This window comes from Henckelia pumila, chromosome 4 (genome assembly GCF_033568475.1).
Source record: "Henckelia pumila isolate YLH828 chromosome 4, ASM3356847v2, whole genome shotgun sequence".
In the NCBI taxonomy this organism is placed as follows: domain Eukaryota; kingdom Viridiplantae; phylum Streptophyta; class Magnoliopsida; order Lamiales; family Gesneriaceae; genus Henckelia; species Henckelia pumila.
The window spans coordinates 30801221-30817731 of NC_133123.1; the positions used below are offsets into that span (position 1 = coordinate 30801221).

The 16511-nt window shown below is 28.6% G+C and overlaps 1 long non-coding RNA gene across 1 annotated transcript; it reads right to left on the reverse strand.

The window, feature by feature from the left end:
* Positions 1-3931: 3931 nt before the first annotated feature.
* On the reverse strand, positions 3932-6603 carry LOC140866707 (uncharacterized). The gene is made up of 4 exons (XR_012144961.1): positions 6463-6603; positions 6277-6313; positions 4409-4869; positions 3932-4301 (listed from the first exon to the last, which is right to left on the reverse strand). It is a non-coding gene; the product is annotated as an uncharacterized lncRNA (long non-coding RNA).
* Between the last annotated feature and the right edge of the window lie 9908 nt (positions 6604-16511).

Consider the following 16511-nt stretch of genomic DNA (forward strand, 5'->3'; position numbering starts at 1 on the left):
ATATTTATAAATATTGTAGTATATATATTATATTATCATAATATTCTTTTGATAATATATATTTTGTTTAAATAAAAAAATTGCAAATGTGAAACATGGCATTTTAATTATAGTAAAATGAATACAATCCTCATGTGAATAATCAAAATAGTGGCAAACTTGGCGAAGAATAAATAGACGTGTTAACATGTAATCATCTTTTTTTTTTTTTTTTTTTTTTTTTGTCTTTAAAAGAAGAAGCTCAAATTACTTTATTTCATAATTTTAAATATATGTGTTTTGAATACTTTTTTTTTTTTTTTTGAGAAAATGTGTTTTAAATACTTAAGATAACGTGTAATTCACATTTTATGTGTTTCTGTGTGCGAAAATTTTCACTGAAGCATACATCAAATAGTTTTACAATTAAAAATATAACAATTTTTACAATATGATAAAATATTAACTGTGAGTTTTTTTTTTAATATACACAAGTACATCGAATATCAAATAATATTAACTTTGAATTTTATTACCGGTCAAACACCAAAAGTAGTATATTTTTCATTTGAAAGTCGTGTCATTTGGTTCATTAAGTAAGAAAGCCCCAACCACCAAGACATATTATGTCATTAATTATTCTATTTCTATTTTAATGGTTTTCTTTTTATGAAATCTTTATGTAATTGCGTTTCCCATCTTAATTAACATTATTGAATTGAAATTAAAACATGCATTATCTATTAATTTTTGTTGAGAAATTTACCCATTGTAAATCTTTTTGTATAATTTAAATTTGTTTTTCCAAAGATTTACTTTGTAATTAAAATATGAAACTTAGATTTTACAATATCTGACTAATTCGACATAATACCACACAAACAAGTTAACTTGCACTAACAATAACAAGTTATCAAATTAACTACACGATTTAAGCTAGATCTAGCTAGAGCCTTAATTTTAAAAAAAAAATTACATCAAAGTTTGCTGTTGATCGAACAAGCTAATTAATTATCTCGAATGGGCTCGGGAGGCTCTCCATTCAACAAACTCCTCCATTGCCATATGATATCAATGACAATGGGAGGATCCACGATGGGTGTAGTCCTTTGATATGCCAACATGCTATTGTATCCGTGCGAATTCAGATTGACTAGGGAATTCCAAATACCGTAATCTCCAGATATCATTAATATACTTGCTGGAGGCCGATTACCGTAAGCCCAAAACCACATATCAAGTATCAATTTTAAACTGGCTGCATCGTCCCGATCTGATGAAATATATATATTAGCACACATGCATCGTATTAATTAATACATCACTTAAATCGAAACAAAACCAAACAAAAAATTGCATACCATTAACAGGTGCATGAATAATATTCAACCCGGCTCGGTTCAACTGAGATACAACTTCACTGTTGATTCGAACGACGTCTCCAAACACAGAGATGGAGAGTTCTCCGTCGAAGTCGGATCCTCTCAGCGCCTCTGTGAAGTTATGTACGATCGTCGTTGGATCGTAGTTTGTCGGGATCGGACAGCTATCGATATCCCACCAGATTGATATCTTGGCCAGCTTCTCTTCCTCTTTTGCCAATGGCCGGTTGTTTCTTAGCGGACGAATGAAATTAGCACACATTTTGAAGATAGTCAGCGACAGTACCAAACAAAACAAAACAAAAACAAGTTTTGGGGCTTAAATCAAGAATTGCATTGAAAACTCGGAGGCAGGTAGCCAATTTATGGATCCTGAAGAGTAGTACGAACGAAAGCAAGAGCACGTACGTCAGAGCTTCTTGTGTTTAATAAGATGTTCCCCGAATATCTCATTGCAAAAGTAAATAGATAGAGTTTATATCCAGAAATTTTGTCGAAAGATGATAAAATATGTTTCAATTATATAAACTTGTTTTTTCAAACTCACAAATTAAGAAAAATCATTGAAAAAATAAATTTACACACAAAATTCATATTTTATCCTACTCAATTCATTCAAAAATGATTACACGTTTTTTCAAAACTTATTAATAAGAGTATATATATTAGTAAAAGATTAAGATTACTAAATATATTATATAAGCCTATATATTTGAGAAAAACAAAAAAAAATGTGACGTATATAATCGAGACACAAACAAACTAAGAAATATCTCGTTTTCAATACACGTAATTGAACTATCAATCATATATTCATCTCTCATTGGATTACGGAGACGATTCTTAAATGACATAAGGAGTAGTAAACTTTGATTTCTAGAACATTGACTTAATTTTATGTGCATAATTTTAATTTAAAATCTAAAAAACATACTAATACTTTGATATAAAAACTCAAAAGAGAGACATATGTCATCTCTTGCCCCTTAATAGATCCGCCAACGAGTCTATCGATGTTTTTTTTGTAATCACATGATAATTTTATACAAACTCGCGCGTGGTAGTAGAACTCCCTATATATAGTCCCATATATATTTACAAAACTATCAAGATATAGTAAAACAATGAGAAACGGATATTGGAAACAAAATGTAATTTTATTATTACGATTGCCTGATAAATTACTGTCAGATGGGAAGATATGATAAGTTTGTTAAAATTTTTAGTGTGTGAAAGGAATAATAAATTTTTTTAGATTGATTTTAAGTATAAAAAATAATTAAAAATGAGTCTATAACCATCGTATTAATTCTGATGATTATTTTTAATCTTTGAGCTACTTTGGATGTAGAAGTTGTAATATAAACAAAAAAAGCCTTAAAAACTTCAATATTTTAAAGTTATTTTTTTAAACAAAAATAATCGATTTTGGGGTTTGGATAAATGTTTTTATAAGTATTTTTTTAAAATAAAATAAAAGTGCTTTAATCTCATGGATGATCCAACCAAACAAGCTCAATATTTTTTAATGTTTAAATAATCATATCACTAATATTTAATAACACATAACCCAACACATTTTTTTTCCGTCACATGTCTGGTTAAACTCATTTTGACCCAAATCTTAAAACTCCAAACCCTAATTAGATGTTTTTCGTATAGGGATGATGATCGAGTTGAGTTAATTTTTGAAACTTTTAATTATTATATATGCCTTAAATTTAATAAATAGTACATGTCGGTGATCGTATTGGCTTTTAAAAAAAACACTACATTTAAATTTTAGTTTTCAATTTTACGCAATGTTCTAAAATGCGCTACGCGGTAGGCGGGCGGTCACCTACCGCCTAGTGCCTAGACGCTTAGATGCCGCCTAGGCGGTTTTTTATTTTTAGCCTAAATATCCAATTATTTTTGTTTATCTTAGTATTTCTCTATTAAATATCCAAATATTTATCACAATAACATCAAATTTAAAACGAGTTCAAAATTACATAAATAATAAAATATCACAAATTTTCTCTACTTATTATTATTCATAATTTTCTCTGCTTATTATTTTCCATAATTTTCTTATCCTCTCTTTGAAAACGACGTGGAGAAAGTTTTGGTGGATGAGTGAATAAAAAATTTCGTCGGTTTTTATTGGACTTTTAAATTTAAAAGCCCAAAAAAACAAACCATTTCTGCCTAGCTAGTCCCTCCTAGTTTGCCTAGGCCCGCTGATTTTATATTAACTACAAAGGTATTATCCCATTATATATCCAATTAAGGTGATAATTCATCAATACATACGGGTCCACGAAGTCAATACAAGTCAATAATGTTGTTCGTATAAACAAAGTCATTAATTATTCTATTTCTATTTATAATGGTTTTCTTCTTAGGAAATCTTTTTGTAATTGCTTTTCCCATCATAACAATATTGAATCGAAATTTGAACGTGCGTTATCTATTAAGTTTTGTTGAGAATTTTAACCATTGTAAATCTTTTGTATAATTTTTTAATTTCTGTCGCTAAAATACGAGTTTTTTTTTTTTTTGACAATTAAAATACGAGATTTTGATTTTAGATAAACACTAATATTTAACCATAACAAGTTATCAAACGACACGAGAGGCTTGAAAAAAAAAATAAACATCAAATTAAAGTTTGATCTCCATGCAATTAAGAAGCTAATTAATCTGGCATGGGCTCGGGCGGCTCTCCACTCAATAAGCTCCTCCATTGCCATATGATAGGAATGGGGGGATCCACGATCGCTGCTGAAGTCCTTTGATATGCCAACATGCTATTGTATCCCATCGAATTCAAATGGAGTAGAGAACCCCACATATCGTCTTCTCCACATATCACTAATATATTTGTTGGAGGCTCATTATTGGAAGCCCATATCAACATATCCTGTATCATGTCTAAACTGGCTGCATCATTCTCACCTAATCAATTTATATATATATATATATATATTAAACACAAGTTAAATTATGATCACTTTATAATTAATCGGAAAAAAATAAAAATAAAAATATTAAAAAATGCCCACCATCATCATCATCTCCAGGTACGTGAATAATTGCCAACTCGGCTTGGAACAACTGAGATACAACTTGAGGGTCGATTCGAGCAACGTCTCCATATACATATATGGAGAGTTCTCCGTCGAAGTCCGATCCTCTCAGCGCCTCTGTGAACTTATGTACGATCATCGTTGGATCGTAGTTTGTGGGGATCGGACAGCTATCGATATCCCACCAGATTGAGATCTTGGCTAGCTTCTCTTCCTCCCTTGCCAATGGCCGGTTGTTTCTTACCGGTCGAATGAAATTAGCACACATTTTTGCAGATGAACGGCGACAGTACCAAACAAGAAGATCGATGGAGAAGAAAAACCCGAAACTATAAAGCTGAGGGACTTTCCTTAAATGTGATGCTCCAGCTGCCCATTCCAACACATGAAAGCAAGTAATTTACCACTTTTATGTAAACTTCCCATTCCAAGTCATGCTGAAAATATATGGCAGCAAACGTATATGAATTGAATTGGGGTGAGTTTATACTTTATTATGCACAAACAAGAGCTTATTAAAAAAGATATGTTATTGAGATACGAATTTTAATTGGGACTATTTAATAGATAAAAATGTAGAATAGATCAATTGATAGGTTGATTTTGGTATATGCACACAAAATAATATGATATCACAATAAGGAAGTATGTTACAAAGTGAGAAGGGATGGGAAAGGAAAGAGAGAGTGATCAACAAACCAAAAAAGAGAGAGGAGAGAAACATACATCTTGCACTCCAAATAATATTTCTAATGGTGGGTATTATGGTCATTTTATATTGCAATCTATATTTTTTTAAATACCACTAGGTTGAGGTGTAAATACCTCATTTCTCCAAACCAAGGAAAACACTTGGTTCATTTTCAATCTTTGTTTTCGGAAATACCCTTCAAATCAAATCCATCAATTCAAATGATTTTTTTAAATCTTTGAGCTAATTTGGATGCAGAAGTTGTAATATAAAAAAATGCTTTCAAACTTAGGTTTTCTAAGTTTCTTTTTTAAAAAAAGATAATGGATTTCGAAGTTTGGATAAATATTGAAAATTTTGTTTGTTTTTTTAAAAAATATAATTAGAAACAAAAGCCAAAAGTAGAAGTTATAGATTCTAAAATACATTTCTATAAGTATTTTTAAAAAAACACATATTTTTATTAAAGAAATAAGTGTTTTTAATCTCCTAGTCCTGGCTGCTCCAACCAAAAAAACTCAATATTTTTTAATGTTTAAATAATCATATAACCAATAACACACAAGTACATAACCCAACGCATTTTTTTCACACTTCTTATGCTGTTAATGTTAAATATAATAACCCAAAATTCAAGCTTTAAAAAACTTAAAACCTAGAAAACTAATTAAAATACAAACAAATTCCATTGACAAAGAGAAAATAACAAACAACAATTTCCTCTCTTCCCCCCAGGGTTCATCTTAAGGTATATATATAATGTGGCTTGCTACACTAACAATTCTGTAAATTTGTGTATTATTGATTTTGTAAATCTTCAATTCTTTCAAGTCAAGTGATGATTTTTGGAAACTTTGTCCTTCCTTCATGACATAAAGCTTAATTAGTTCTAACTTATAGTACTTTAGATCTCTCCAGTTTAATAAATTACACTATAGTGTTCTAAATTTGCAAAATATATATATATATATATATATATATATATATATACCGAGCCTACAAAACTAAAAATCTTCCTGTTCTGTTTGTAATTCTCCGAAATGCAAATGATTTAAAAATTTAACGTTCTATTAACACATTATATCAAATGAACAGTGTGCATATGAATATAAACTCGCGCGCACTGAAAATTAAGGGGAAACAAATTTCTTACCAAATCATCTCATCGCTGCCCCCGCATCGATTGAACGCTTCCAAGTTACATCGGAGCCACGCGAATCAAGAAAAAATATAATCAACAACACGGAAAAATATAGCTTTCTCACCCTTAAAAACAAGAAGAAAAAGTCCCCCATTTGTATAATAAAACAATGGAAACGGAAAAATATAGCTTTCTCACCCTTAAAAACCAAGTGATTTCAGGGATTCGTTCAAGCAGTCATGTTCTAGGTTTTGGGATCTTCGGCCGTGATTTTGGGTTTCCGCCAAGAAGATATGGGTTCCCTTGGAACTTGCAAATTTAAGAAGGTTTCGTTTTTTCTTTTTTAATAATAAAAAAAGGAAATACAAAGTTAAGAGTGTTTGGGGTATTAAATTAAAAAAGAGGTCCCCAACGGTCCAGCCGTCCAGCCTTTTTCATTTTTAAAATAATAATAATAATAATAATAAAAATAATAATTACGGTGATTTCCAGTACAATATTAAAAATAAAGTATTAATTTCCAATAAAAATTTAACAAGACATCCCAACCTTTAACATTTTAATTATAGCCAATGTCAGGCGAGCCTACGAAATGGAAGAATCACATCATTACATGCGAGCTAACAAATGAGTTATATACATATTTTCGTGATTTAATTTTTGCATTATTTTGTTTTATACATTTGAAATAATTCATTAATATTTTTTCCAATGGTTTATTTAAAATTATCCAATATTACAAGATAAACCAATTGAGATTAAACTGTAATATAGTGCACAAAATTAATGCAGCTTTTACCTTTCCCATGCCATATTGCCATGTACGTTTCTTTAATTGATCCAACTACTTTAGCAGTAGGGCAATATTTTTTAGGTAAACGAATCATACCGTTTATACGATTATTTTGGTACACGCCATCTGTGTGATTAATAAAAATACACAAGGAAAGAAGTAAAAAAAATTTAATATAAAAGTTATTAATTTTTTTAATTTAAATGATAAGAAATAAATATAAATATAAAAACAAATACAATTATTCTATAATAAAACACCATGTAGTAAAATACAATTATAATATAGTAAAACAATGAGAAACGGATATTGGAAACAAAATGTATTTTTATTATTACGATTGCCTGATAAATTACTGTGAGATGGGAAGATATGATAAGTTTGTTAAAATTTTTAGTGTATGAAAGGAATAATAAATTTTTTTAGATTGATTTTGAGTATAAAAAATAATTAAAAATGAGTCTATAACCACCGTATTAATTCTGATGATTCTTTTTAATCTTTGAGCTACTTTATAAACTTAAATATTTTAAAGTTATTTTTTTATAAAAAAAATAATCGATTTTGGTGTTTGGATAAATATTTTTATAAGTATTTTTAAAAAAAAAATAAGAGTGCTTTAATCTCATGGATGATCCAACCAAACAAGCTCAATATTTTTTAATGTTTAAATAATCATATCACTAATATTTAATAACACATAACCCAACACATTTTTTTCCGTCACATGTCTGGTTAAACTCATTTTGACCCAAATCTTAAAACTCCAAACCCTAATTAGATGTTTTTCGTATAGGGATGATGATCGAGTTGAGTTAATTTTTGAAACTTTTAATTATTATATATGTCTTAAATTTAATAAATAGTACATGTCGGTGATCGTATTGGCTTTTAAAAAAAAAAACACTACATTTAAATTTTAGTTTTCACTTTTACGCAATGTTTTAAAAAGCTGAGGGACTTTCCTTCCAACACATGAAAGCAAGTATTTTACCACTTTTATGTAAACTTCCCATTCCAAGTCATGCTGAAAATATATGGCAGCAAACGTATATGAATTGAATTGTGAGTATTGTTATAAATATATTATTATTATAGATGATTATCTTATTTAGTTAGATTTGGAAGATTCGTGATCTTTATAAATATGTCAAGATAATATCTGTAAAGATTTGTATCTTGCAATCTTTTCCTATAAATAGAGCGATTGAGTTCAATAATAATTGCACCTGAGTATTGACTCTCATGAATTCTCTCACATCTCATGAATTCTCTCTACTCATCTCTCTATTTATATTATGATTTATAACACGTAACCAACTGAGAACGAAAATAATTCTCGTTTTATTGATGCTATTGGAATAACACAACGTGTTGTCAATACTCAAATTTATGAGAGATATTCATTGGTGATCTAGAAGTAGCACAAAGATATATTCATTGGTGCTCTAGAAGTAGCACAAATAAAATAATTGATATATTGGTGCCCATGAAATATCATGAATATGTTGATGACTATAAAGTAGCATAACATGATTTTATATTGAGAATTTGAAGAAATTCATGATCATGATATAATATATTGAGAATTTTGAGAGATTCATGATTACAATTTTGATATATCGAAAGATATTCATGAATTCATGATATAATATATTGAATATTGAGATATCAAGATTAAGATCTGACATAAGATCAAATATATTGAGAATCTAAAGAGATTCCTAGTTATAATATAATATATTAACAATCTGAATAGATTCATGATAAAGATGAGATATATGATTTCGTATATTGAGAAAGTGAAGAAATCATGATTGATATCTGATATGATAACAAATATCTATAAATATCATTGAAGAAATTGATCTCATGTCAAAATATATCAATACTGAAATATTGATAAAAGATGCAAGATTTGATAATATTCATGAAGAATATTAATATAAGATCCAAGATTTGGAAATATTCTCGAAGAATATAATTTAATGCCCTTTTGGTTGTTGAGCATCTTATAAATTGGGAAATTTAGTACAATTTCTCAATGAATATCGATATATGATCTAAAATTGTCAATATCCATAAGAAAATATTATTAAAGATATATGTGGGATATATATCAAAAGATATTGACTTGATATCGATTCAAATCATATATTTGTTTTTAATGCTCTAGAAGAAGCATGATATATTATTTTTTACTATTTTTATGAATAACGACTTGATGTTCAATGATGAACTGCATAGGCTATTGATTGACGATTATGAATTTGCGGTAGTAAGATCGCAACATTATCAATCGAAAAAAAAATAAACGTTAAACCCAATGAATTGGATCATCATCTATATTGGGCAGCGACGACGATAGATTGATGGTAGCCTATGCATGATGATATTAAGGGGTTAATATATGACTAACTTCAAGCCATTTTATTTATTTATTGAACTGGTTTATTTTTGACAAATTGAGTTTTTATTTATGTTTAAACTAAATTTTGAAAAACTCTAGCATGTGTTTTGATTCAAATAAATTATTTTGATGATATAAAATAAGAACTACAAATTTTATGAATCTATTAGTCAATATATATCATGATATATTGATTATGCAATTTGGTGATAAATTTTCTTATTTGAGAAATTATATACATTTTAAGGACATATTGGGTTGTTACATCTTTATTCCATAAAATTTTGATTATGGATTTTAAATTTCTCAATTTTGATTGTGGATATAAATTTTGAATTTTTTCAATCATTTGATTAAAGCTATCATTTTTAAATGAACGATAGAGTATTTTTATTACATGTTATTATCTTACATGTAGGAACATGAATTTAATGTAAAATGATATTCGTGATAGATCGAATGTTACTTTTGAAGGTAAATGATCTACTTGATGCATACATGTATTTGAAAAGGTACGCCCGATTTTTTATTCTTTAATTATAATATCTTATTTATATTATTTTGTTCAAGAAAAGACAATTATGAAAGTTGTCTGATTAATGTGGTCCATTCTTTTAAGTGAATATGACAGTGTCAATGAACACAGTTGATACACTGTAGTTTAATTCTTCAAGGAAGAATATGTTATCTCGTATGAAGCGGGATATGAATTATGTATTCGGCACAAAATATTGAGATATATGTCACAATAAAGTATTGTAATAAATATACATCGGTATCTCGTATCACTATCGTACCTGAAGTACGTAAAAAGATTTATTGATATCTATCAAGCAAGATATAAAAGTTTGTGGAGACCATTGATGTCTATCCAAATCATATGTTTCATCGTATGTTGAATGAATGTTTTAAAGATCTATAAGATCGCTTGATTGACGATGAAAAAAGATGATGAGCTTGATATTATAAAATAGTGATACGCAATAATGACGTATATGTATTTTTTAATCTAGTAGATATTGATTTTGGTTTAAATAGTATATTACAAATCAATATTTCTAGAAGAGCTAAAGAGCTCCAAAAATATCATTGATACAAATACTTTCAGAGTTTGACATAATGGATTGAATTGAGCATTCAAATTATATAAATAGTTGAAAAACTATTGATAGTGCACAAAGTTGTTAATGAACGAGCCAAAAGTTCCTGGATCGATAAATATGGATGTTTTTGAATCAAAAATCCAGAAGATTTTATGAATTTTTATTGGCTTATCAAATTCGATATCACTATCATTAGATCAAATTGGTAGAGAATCCCCATTTTATCTGGATTGAATAAATAACGTGGGCCTACGAAGTACAACAAGATGTTTGCGAAAATACGTATTGAAAAAAACTTCCAGAATATGTAATCAAGACAAGCTTGATCAAAAGAGGATATATATATCAATTTTATGATTATAAATATGTTGGTTTAGTTGATTTATTTTGCCTCCAATCAACTATTAAACCATGAGATTAAATGCTTCATATTTGGGGATATCTGAAAGATATATTATAAATATTATGTCAAATGATTATGTACTGAAAGTTAATGTTTGTGCGAGAAATGAACTACAATAAATCTCTTGAAGGGATTGTAAATATGTTGGAAATATATTGAATCTTATGATCAATTATCTTGAAAAATGAGATTTTATGACGCGATATTCTCATTTATTATTCTTGTAAAACAATGTTTCCAACATTGAGGGGGAGAAAATAGAAGCTACAAGAATATTTGAGATCAATCCCAATGAAATATAAAGTGAACATGATGTTCAAAGTTTAAATCTCAAATACATTATTTGATCTTGTGTATAAGATCGTTTAGCTTCATTTATGTTCAAGTTGAATAATTTAAATCGTCTTAAGTGACGAAACCCCTTTAAAGAAAATGTGTGAATATCTCAATGTGAAAAGAACAATGGAGGCTGGTCTTTATGAAATAAATCGACGTCATGCAGGACCATATCTTATACTACTTGCAAGTAAATGAAAAAGGACGTTAGAAGCGTGAACGACCAATTATTTCAATGAATCCAATTTGGATTATGTTATTCATGAAGAATAACAAGTATATCAAAATATGAGATTTCACAAATTATTTGGGATCAAAATGATATAATCATTCGTGTGTTTTGCTATTACGCAAAATGATGATTATTTTGAACTAAAATTTGTTGAACTTTCAATAACAATGATATGTGGCAATATTAGCAAATTTTAGCAAAGTTTCTCAAAATATTTCAATTAGATTATGAGAAAATATTTGCACTTATCATGGATGCACTGATTTGATGGTGATACATATAAAAACATCATCGAAAGATTCGATGCTCAAAATATTGTTTTTGCCAACTTCAAGAAGAAAAAAAAATATTTGGTCTTGAAGTACCATATATATGGCAAAATCAGCACCTGAATCAATTTTTGGCAAAATAGTGCATAAGATTGAAATATTAAGAGTTAATAATTGAAAGTGATGCTTGCAAGAGGGCGGTCAATTAAATTTGTACTCTTTTTCCCTTGTTTATGATTTTTTTTCCACGTGGTTTTTCATAACAAAGTTTTTAATGAGGCAATTAACAAGTATCAAGAGATGTCGTACTCTTTTTCCTTCATTAGGATTTTGTCCCACTCGGTTTTTCCTGATAAGATTTTAACGAGGCGCATCCATCGTCGGGAATCCAAAGAAAGTATATGGTGATGTACTCTTTTTCCTTCGTTCAAATTTTTTCCACGGGGTTTTATTGTCAAGGTTTTAACGAGGCAGCACTTGAGTCCCAATGAAGTTCCCGAGCATCCATCTTGCCAAATGGAGATTTTCAAGAATCTATTGCTTGTGCAAATAATCATCTAATGGGGAGTGTTCTAAAAAAATATTATTATTATAGATGATTATCTTATTTAGTTAGATTTGGAAGATTCGTGATCTTTATAAATATGTCAAGATAATATCTGTAAAGATTTATATCTTGTAATCTTTCCCTATAAATAGGGTGATTGAGTTCAATAATAATTGCACCTGAGTATTGACTCATATGAATTCTCTCTCATCTCATGAATTCTCTTTACTCATCTTTCTATTTCTATTATGATTTATAACAAGTATATACTTTATTATACACAAACAAGAGCTTATTAAAAGAGATATCTTATTGAGACACGAATTTTAATTGGGACTATTTAATAGATAAAAATGTAGAATAGATCAATTGATAGGTTGATTTTGGTATATGCACACAAAATAATATTATATCACAATAAGGAAGTATGTTACAAAGGGGACGAAATCCTCTGCTACACTTGGTGCTATAAACCGTGCTACACTTTACTAAAAAAAACGATGTTTGAACAAATTATTAAAAATTAAATGCACTAAACAACACGAATTAACAAAATATAATTAATTATTGATAAAATTTTTGATTCACCTATTTTTTCAATTAAAAAAATCATCAATACATTGTTTTACTCATTTATTGTGCTTGGGACACGATTTATTGCAAATTTTAATTGAAAAAATAGGTGAATCAAAAATTTTATCAATGATTAATTAAATATTGTTCATCCATGTTGTTTAGTGAATTTAATTTTTTATAATTTGTGCAAACAAAGTTTTTTTAGCAAAGTATAGCACTATTTATAGCACAAAGTGTAGTAGAGGATTTCATCCCGTTACAAAGTGAGAAGGAATGAGAAATTAGGAAAGAGAGAGTGATTAACAAACCAAAAAAGAGAAAGGAGAGAAACATACATCTTGCACTCCAAATAATATTTATAATGGTGGGTATTATGGTCATTTTAGATTGCAATCTATATTTTTTAAAATACCACTAGGTTGAGGTGTAAATACCTCATTTCTCCAAACCAAGGAAAACACTTGGTTCATTTTCAATATTTGTTTTCGGAAATACCCTTCAAATCAAATCCATCAATTCAAATGATTTTTTTTAAATCTTTGAGCTAATTTGGATGCAGAAGTTGTAATATAAAAAAATTCTTTCAAACTTCGGTTTTTAAGTTTTTTTTGTAAAAAAAGATAATGGATTTCAAAGTTTGGATAAATATTGAAAATTATTTTTGTTTTTTAAAATATATAATTAGACACAAAATCCAGAAGTATAAGTTATAGATTTTAAAATACATTTCTATAAATATTTTTAAAAAACACATATTTTTATTAAAGAAATAAGTGTTTTTAATCTCCTAGTCCTGGCTGCTCCAACCAAAAAAACTCAATTTTTTTTAATGTTTAAATAATCATATCACCAATAACACATAAGTACATAACCCAACGCATTTCTTAATGTTTTTCATTCTAACTGTATATTAGGTCGATCCGTCTCACGATATATATTCGTGAGATAGTTTCACAGAAGATCTCCTTGTAGTAAAATGTATTTTTGTATTATATATATTAATAAATATTTTACTATATATATTATCATAATATTTTTTTGATAATATCTTGTTTCAATCGGAAAAATAAAAATTGCAAATGTAAAACATGACATTTTATGGTAAAATGAATACAATCCTCATGTGAAATATCAAAATAATGGATAACTTGGCGAAGAATAAATAGACATGTAATCCTCTTTTTATTTTTTATTTTAAAGAAGAAGCTCAAATAACTTTATTTCATAATTTTAAATATATGTGTTTACAATACTTAAGATAATGTGTAATTCACATTTTATGTGTTTCTGTGTACGAAAATTTTAACTAGAAGCATACATCAAATATGTTTACAATCAAAATGTAATAATTTTTTTACAAATATGATACCATATTATGTTATTAACTTTGAGTTTTATTTCCGGTCACACGCGCGGAAAATAGTATATTTTCCTTTCGAATGTCGTGTCATTCGATTCATTACTTTTGGCTTTGGAGACAACTTAAATATATTATATTAGTATCATATATTTAATATTTTATATCAATTTTCATATATAAAAAGAAATGTGAAACGAGAGAATTAAAACAAATTTTTTCTGACATTGTGATTGAATCAACTTAGGAACCGAATCCCAAGTTCTCCTTTTTTTTTTTTTATTACAGAGAAAGTGTTATCTGGCAAGTTCTTTTAGAATCCAAAAAATATATACGTATCTTGTCATTATGTTGAAGCTTCTTTTAGAATCCCAAAAATATTATTTGTGTTTTTTCACGCTTTATTTTATGTTTATTGTTTTGGCAAACTCTTTCTATTTCTCATTCATGCCACGTACCTCTTCAAATCAACAACGGTTCATCTTTTTCTCGTATTTGAAAGCATATAAAACCGAAAGAATCTAATATTTCGATTGATTCTATTGTAATTGCTTTCCCCATCTTAATTAACATTATTGAATTGAAATTAAAACATGCATTATCTATTAATTTTGTTGAGAAATATTGTAAATATTTTGTGTAATTTAAATTTTTCTCCAAAGATTACTTCGCTAAAATATGAGACTTAGATTTTACCATATCTAACTAATTCGACATAATGTTAAAGACCACACAAACAAGTTAACTTGCACTAACCATAACAAGTTATCAAACTACACGATTTAAGCTAGAGCCTTATAAAAAATACATCAAAGTTTGTTGTTGAACAAAGCTAATCTCGAATCGATCGGCTCCGGGGGGCTCTCCATTCAACAAACTCCTCCATTGTCATATGACATTGATATCAATGGGAGGATCCATGATCGGTGTAGTATTTTGATATGCCAACATGCTATTGTATCCCTGCGAATTCAGATTGGGATGTTAGACATTTGGTGCCATAGGCTTGGCAAGTCTGGGACGTTTGTAGTACTTCTTTTTTAAAGAAAAAAATATATTAATGAAATCAATTATTCTGAAATTCTTGAAAAGAAAAAGTTAAAATAAAATCAAAGACAAATGAACCTCTATTTCTTATTGTTGGTCCAAGCTCACAATATAATAAATAGTTTATCTGCAAATACATACATATAGATAAAATTATTGGGTTCGAGAATCCGCCAATGGATCGGATCTCCCGATTATATTACATCTTATACAAGTCAAAATTTTTGTCGGCATAAACAAAGTCAATAATTATTCTAATCTGACTAATAGTTTAATTGCTTTCTTAATTTTGAGGATTTTTTAATTGCTTTTCACATATTAATACGTTAGATTGAACATTGCATTATCAGTTACTTTTTGTCGAGAAATTCAACCATTGTAATATGTCGCTTATATTATTATTATATTTCAATATAAACTTGTTAAAATATGAGACTTTGATTTTAACTTTACTTTTAAGTTTCATAACGAACCTTTTGTTTCGCACAAATCACACTGTATGATAGATTTGGAGTTTTTTAAACCAAGAAAAAAAAATAAGTTAGAGCAAATGTTTGACAAAGAAAGTTGTGCTCACAAACATACCATAAACCATTCAACATAATTCCATAAAAAAAGAAGAAAAAAAAAAGTAAAATAGCATAACAGAAACTAGCAAGATGATTTACGCCTATTGAACATGATCAATAGGCTCGGGCGGCTCTCCATTCAACAGACTAGTGAACTGCCACACGACATCGGCGAGAGGATTCATGGTAGGCGTAGAAGTGGTTTGATGCGCCAACATGACATTGTATCCCGACTCTTTCAGTGGGATCGATTCTTTCCAAGCATCGACATCTCCAGATATCAGCAAAATATTCGCTGGGGGTGGATTGTCGTGAGCCCATGAAAACACGTGGTTCATCAGTACCCTACCTACACTTGCTGCACCAGATAAAAATAACGTAGGTAAAGTAAAACACATTAGAACATGTTCGATCGTACAACACATATTATTTTTAAGATCAGATCGAACCCAAAAAAAAAAAAAAAAAAAAACCAGCATATATACCATCACTAGGCACGTGATAAAGTCTCAAGCCACAATTCGTCAACCGATTTCCAACTTGGATCGCGTCTCCATATAAAGATATGTCCACAGGTCCCTGGAAGTTGGCTTGGCGCAACGCCT